Raw genomic sequence first — 7403 nt, 5'->3', positions numbered from 1 at the left:
TCCCTTCAGAGAACAAAGCCTCAACAGCAACTCTTATGAAGTGATCCTCAGAAGTGTACTGCAGAGTCTCACCCTAAAGGCAYGGATGTAGAATACAGGATTTTTTGGCACTAATTTTAATTAAAACTTTCCCTTTCTTCAGAAAGATAAAGGGCTCTCCCACTTTGTACTCATCTGTAAACATTTTATTGATCTAAGCCTTCCAACTCTTGAGACAAATCTGTAGCAACTGAATATTTCACATGTTAAAAACAGAGTAGCTTATTTTTAACAGAGCTATTTCAGCTTTAGATTAAGCATTTCATGAAATGCTCAGCCCTATTGGATTCAGATTATTCAGCCCTTTTTGCTGTTGCAAAGACACCGTCTTTAGGGGTGGAATGAGGGACACAGAGGAGAGCAAAAAATAATGAATAAATGCAAAGAAATATTTATTTTATTGGTAGAAAAAGACTGATTTTCTGAACAGTAGATCCATTCATATATCATCTCACAACAATTCACTAATATGAAGAAACAGGAACATTCAGTTATCCAAATTTCACTTAAAATTTTAAAGATATTCTAGTGTTTTTATTTTTAAAGTATCACTTTTTTTCCATTGTCTGCTTCTACTTGTACAGGGTCAGGCAACTAGAGAGGAAATGTATTTGATGCTGAGGAAGGAAAGTAAAAACATTGGCCTTTTTAGCTTGAACACAAAGATAAATGCTGTCTTAATTTGTGACTGGAAAATACTTGTAAACTGGAAAATCTCAGCTTTGTGAGAATATATAGTACATGTCTCTGTGCACTTGTACTCTTACTATGCATCTGATTAAGGATTTCCAGGAAAACCAAACAGAAATAAAGACAATTTTAATATAAGTCCCTAGTTTGGGAGTAGTCCAAGAAACACTGAGAAATCCTTTCTATGGTTATCAAGCTGCTATTCTCAGGACTAGAAAGAGCTATTCAGAACAAGAAATTATTAATAAAGGAACTAGTGGAGTGGACAAGGAGAAAAATAAAGAGCAGTAAAGATTACACGAGAAAAACATCAGAAGCAGGCAGTCTGGCAAAGGCTTCGGAAGAGAGAACATTGTGTAAGGTGAACAGTCTGTTTCTACCCAATGCAACTGACTTTGGAGGAGTGTGCTAGGGCTGCCTGGCTATAGGTGCTGGTGCCTTGCCCTGTGCCACAACATATCCATTGCTGTCTTGAGCCATGCCTGGTCCCAGAAGGACAGAGGGGCTAACTTGGGCTGGAAGAGGCTATGAAAGTTCTAGATTTCTTAAGATATGAGATTTGAGGACTGAGCTCTTGATTCCCTTTGGGTTTGCACCTTTTTCTCCGTGACAGAGATATTACAGAGAACGGGGAAGCGATGCTTGTTCCTCTGAACCTTCTGCTGCTGTGGTTACTGGTCACAGACACCCTCCAGGGAAAGGACTCAGTGGTTTTGGACCATTACAAACTCTTCAGATTAATACTGTTGTGTAGGAACTGGCTTCCTAAAGACATGTGACATTGGACCATGCTTTTGCTTGACGTGAGATTTGGAAATCCCAATCTAAAGGGTCTGAAAGGAATTCAGAGTACCCCAAGGCCTTTGGTGGAGCTGTACACCACTTTTCTTCCTCTGAAGATGTCTGGGTTGGGCAAAGATGGTTTTCTTGCAAGGTTCCACCATCAGTTGTGGAAAATAGAATCTCTTGACAGATATTAAGGCCTGAAACATTGGGTGAGGAGGCTCTGAAACAATTCAGGATAATGGTGCTTCTAAGTAGCAAGAGAAAAAGCCAAAGGGTTTTCTCATTTGTGCTAGAAGAAAAGGAGATATCATGGGGTATCTCATTTATATATAATGTCTTCCCATATATAAGGATTCATTATTTTTAATTAATGCTTTTAAACAACTATTTTCAAGAGTAGAACCTATACACAAACTTGAAATGGTGAAATTTACAGTGTTCTTGTTTTTATTTCAAGTTGAAGCAAAAACTTTTGAAATGACCTCTTTAATCAACTGTATTTGTGTACAGACTGATCTGAAATTCTTAAAAGACCTCATAAGGTCTTTTATACAAAGACCTTAATAAAAATAATCCTTAAATAAAAATAAGAGCTTAAAAATAAAAGAATCACATCAATACTGCACTGTGCAAAGTTTTCATTTCTATTGAATTAACCCTTTGAATTATCTTCATCTTCATGTATGTCCTGCWCTGGTGAGAAACATTTGTAAGACAGAATGATATTATAAATATCTTTTGTTACTGAAATTGATCATACAGGAAAGGTCATAGATAATGAAGTTTTTAGTGAAGGAAAAGCAGCATAACCTGAGTAGAATCAAATTCTAAAAGGCTATCAGGAGAGAAAGCAAAACACTACTTAGGGTAAAATTTTATAAAACATTAATTGAAAAAATTCTAAAACAGATTCAATATTTCCAGTTCCATAATCTCACAGAAATGAGGAGACAAAAATCATGCTTGAGTTAGTTCGCTCTCATCCTGATTTGACTTAGACTAGTCACAACATTATGTGTTTTAGTGTAAAATTTTCAATATCCTAATCTGTGCTGTTCCAAACTCCTACTGTCTAACAGTTAGGAGTCTTATATTCCTCCATATTCAAGATATCCTTCATCTTTTTAAACTTATCAAGAAGCTTTGGTAGATTTTCATTCTTCCACCTTGAATATCTTTGTCATTTATTGTGATCATATATTTAATTCTTATATATGAATTATATGAATTATATGAATGAATATGAATTATATGAAATGAAATTCTGTTTTCAGTTAAAGGCTATCCTTCCAGGTTTATTCTATGATTTGCTCTACAAAGCTAAAAATATTTTTTTCCTCGGATGTGTTCAGAACAGAAAATAATAATCTGTGTGGTTACTGAACTGATCACCCATGACATTTCCCCATTTTAACCTCAAAATTAAGTGTCTCTCTAAGGCAGCTCACAGTAAAATTTGCCCTGAATGGCAACTTGAAATTCATTCTCACTTGGATTATCATAGAGTTACTTTCATATCTGTCCTCTCCTTGCTCTGAAAACTTTTTGGGAGCTTTGTTCTATAACATGAATACATTTTTTAAGACTTTCCAAGAGGCAGTATTATTCTAATCTCTTAAAACTCTTTCTATTCTGTCCTTGTCCCTTTGTATTCCAACTCTCAATTTAAATTAATTTGTAAATGTTATTGAAGATTTCTGTGTGTATATATATATATATTTAATAATGGATATGTTTAAATCCCAAGCAGCATTTATCATTATAATATCCCTCCACAGTTCAATATGTAATCTTTTATTTTCTTGTATGGACTTCAGAAGGATGTATTCTTTCTGATTTAAGGCARTATGAACTAGTAATGAGAAAAAATGAAAAATATATTGTCATAAATCTTGCGTAATTCAGGTACATTACATCTTCAAGTGTCTACATCAATTAGTTAATTTTTCATATCATGATAAATTTATGTTTTACTGGAAAATCTTTCATTACTTAAAAAAMCATATACTTGTTGCTTATGCTCTCCCTACTAGAAAAAGCATGAATTTAGAAACTCTGTATACACATTTACATATTGGCTTTTGAGGTATACAAAAAAATCATTAAATATGTTATAAAAATTAAGTATTATTACTTACATTACTTTTATTTAAATTTAGCGTATACAATAATTTGTGGGCTTGATTTTTGATTCTGCATTTACTTTTCCAAAATCTCTCAGATCATCAGGGGAATGGTGGTGGTACAGTAAGTGACATGTTGACTAACCTTCTTAGCAATGCAGAAAAATCAGATGGTCTGCAGATGTTGCATCTTTAATTTCTCTATTTTTCACTTAGCGAGTCATTTTTATATCTCATTTTAATATGTTATTCAGTTTCCCAGTAATGAAAGTATTTTTATACTCTAATTTACTCTAATTTATTTGAAAAAAAAGCCAATATAGTATTGTGGTATTTTCTTACATATTTATGTGAGATATTTTTATTTATTTTCTGCTCCCCTCAGTGTCTTGACAAAATATCCTCATTAGATATGAACAATATTAACAAAAATATTAAATTAAACTGAAAGATTATTTAATAATAGCTGGATTTTTTGTTTCTGTTATCACATTGAGAGTTGCATCACAAAAATGCAATGCAAAACAGCATTTGAAAGAGGATGTTTCAGCTCACAAGAGCTCTACTTAGAATGCTTGAATGATTCTTGGAACAAAAGAAATGTCTGCATGAATATGCATGTAGTATAAAAAAGAAAAGGTTGTTAGTCTACCATTCATTAGGTACACAACTGCAATATTTAGATTTCAACAGCAGCTCATATTTGACAAGAAGAATAAAATTATGGTTCACCTATAAAAAAATCAAATTTCTGTGATTCTGTGATTCTGTGAAAATGCAACTTGAAATTATAAAACTTGGCTGATTCTATGTCTGAACATTGCATGTGTTCGATACATTGGTTGGTTCTGTATCTGAACATTATAGATTGCATGTGTTGCTTTCAGATTTGTTAAATATTACAAAATTATTGAGTTTAAATAAGACTAATATTCAGTTCTTATTTGATAGTGACCAAGAATTGAGGCTTAAATAATGAGTGAGTGTGGTCTTTCAAAAAGAATATTTTCTTTATGAAATTCTGGCATCATGCTAGATTTACAATCCCGGTTCTCCAAATACCAACCTTCACAGTAACATTTTTGTATAATACATGGTTTCATACCTTTCTTTTCCTTCATTTTTGTGTGGAGATAAAAGCATAAGTAGTCACTAGAAATGAAATTTATTTCAGCTTCCACTAAAGCTGAGCTTCAAGGCTGTGCTTCAGCAAGGAAAAGGAAACATGAGACTGACTGACCAGGGATGAACCTTATTTTGAAATCCTCAGATGGTCTGCAAATGGAACTGTAAAACTACATCTACAATTTAGATATAATACTCAAATTTACATTTCTATTGATTTCAATTGATATGTGGTGTGTCCTTAATCTAATAATTGGTATGAACTGACCCTGATGATTGTTAAAGATTGGAAGCCCAAATTCTACTATTTATGAATAGCTGAAACTCTCATAGATGTAGTAATCAAGCAACAAGTAGTAGTTAAACTTAAAAGGCTTTAATACAGAGAATCTTCTACAGTTTAAGCCAACTGATGTCACCAAATGCAGTATAATTCCCCCAGAGTCTGTACSTTAGGAAACTCAATAATATGTTTTATATATTGCTTATCTACCTGAATCATTGCATTCTATTCCATGTATTTACTTTGAAAGTGAACAGCTGTAATCTAATTTGGCTCCGTCTTGGATTTCAGATGATGTTGTTAGATTACTTTTGATTTCACTGAAGGTATAACATGCCTGGACTTGCAAAACTGCCAATTTTCAGTGTAAGTGCCACTTTAAAATCAAGGCTATTAGATGCTCCCAAAATTCCAGAACAATCTTATTACAGTGGAAATTCTGTTCTAGAATTCAACCTGTTCTAATATTAAGTACTGAGTATAGCAGCAGAAACATAGAACAAAACTTGCCAGTACAGTAACAGGAGTGGAAGTTTGGATTTGTGACTTGCTCTGAGGCATGTCCCCATATTTGATCCCCATGTCAATGGGTATCTGGCATTTCACACTGTAGCCTTGGGGTAATCGGGAGAAATCTTAGCCATATTATTGTCTTATTGTGCCACCTAAATAAAGTAGTGTATACATTTAGAGCCTTCATAGTTCCATTTTAAACCATATATACCTTTTTGACTTTATTTTTTTCTATAAAAGAAACCTGTTCCTGGTAAAAAGTAGCCAGACTCTATTTAGTCATCAATATGACAATAAATCTTTACAAAGAATGCCCACCATCCTATATATACTTATAGGAGAAGGAACTATTAGGTACTATTTTGTGTAATAGTGCCTTGGGCCTAATTTCACCTTCTAAGTCCAGCATTTCCAGATTCAGAATACGGGAAAGACTCTGTGTTACTTTCCTTTCATTTCATTGTTGTAGACAGCTATTCTTTGAACTGTGTCATTTATTCTAAATGGTGAAGTCTTCTGACCTGTGTATTTTTTAACAGCACAATCTCTGAGTAGGGGATTCTATATTCACCCTGCTTCTCCCAGGCCAATTCATGCATTGCACATTAAATAACCATAAAGTAAACACCATAAGAGGCCTTGAAGCTAATCTCTCATCTAGCAAATGGTGTACACTCATTTCAGATGGCATACAGTGCCAGGCGAGCACTGCTCTCAGCTTGCTAATTAGGCTGTTCATTTTATCTTCTCTCCTTGCTCCTGGGCCTTTAGGGAAGCAGTTTATAAAAACAGACTGGTAAGAATTAAATTATTTCTTAGGAAAATTTCCCTGACTTCCTTCTGCTGGGGAAGACTTGGTAAAAGATAACAAATGTGTTAAGTAAGGATTCAAAAGCTAATGCTATATGAACTTGACTGTGGGACAGCCAAAGTATTTGGATTAAAATTGGTTTGAACCTCCCTCCAGCAAATCTCTGCAGAAGTTACACTGCATTCTCTTGTCTTCCTATTTGCTAGGATTTGTTTTTTTCAGTCACCCTCTTTTCTGAAATTGTATGTATACTGCTATTCTGAGGAACTATTATAGCTAAGAGAGAAGAAAAGAAGTGGAAAAAGGGTAGTAATAAGAGAAAAAACAATGTTTTGCCTTACCCAATAAGAATTTGATATGTCTTCTGCATACATTGCTTATAACAATTCCAAATCCTCCCTGAAAGATTTTGGAGCACATGGCTTTTGGAGCACATGACTTTTGGGGAGACGGCAAATCAAGGTTTCTTCTAGGTGCAGAAGAGGATCTTTTTGGTTATAGAGAAARCAGAGCTTGCTTTTCTTGGAAGTTCAGTGTGAAAGGAGAGACAGCAGACTCAGATTGCAGGGAAGCAATTTGAATTAGATTTAAGAAAAAAAATCTTCTCACAGACTGTGAAACAGGTTGCCCACAGATTCTCTGGTATCTGCAACTTTGGGGACATTGAAAACTCAACAAGGCAAGGCCACAAGTTACTCCATTTTGAAAAGACCAGCCCCAAGAACAGCAACACAGAATGCACTTGAAGAGAAGCAGCAGCAGCTAATCAGTGAGAATGAGAAACTGCTGAATATAAGAGTAAAAAGCAGGTAAGGAAATTAAGTATATACTGCAAATGGTGCCTGAACAGAGACACAGAGAGATTGGGAGGCTCATGAAGCCCAGATTTGGCAGTATAGTGCAGTTGAACCAGGATTGGAGTTAAGCAGAAACTCTAGTGTGCACTCATCACCTAAGATAGGCAAGCAGCTTGGGAACCATGGGAGRCAGAATGCCTCAGGAGCAGAGACTCCGGAACGTGCTGCCAGCACAT

Source organism: Nothoprocta perdicaria, unplaced genomic scaffold (genome assembly GCF_003342845.1).
Source record: "Nothoprocta perdicaria isolate Ctin4 unplaced genomic scaffold, notPer1 scaffold_328, whole genome shotgun sequence".
Lineage (NCBI taxonomy): Eukaryota > Metazoa > Chordata > Aves > Tinamiformes > Tinamidae > Nothoprocta > Nothoprocta perdicaria.
This window is presented reverse-complemented; position numbering follows the sequence as displayed.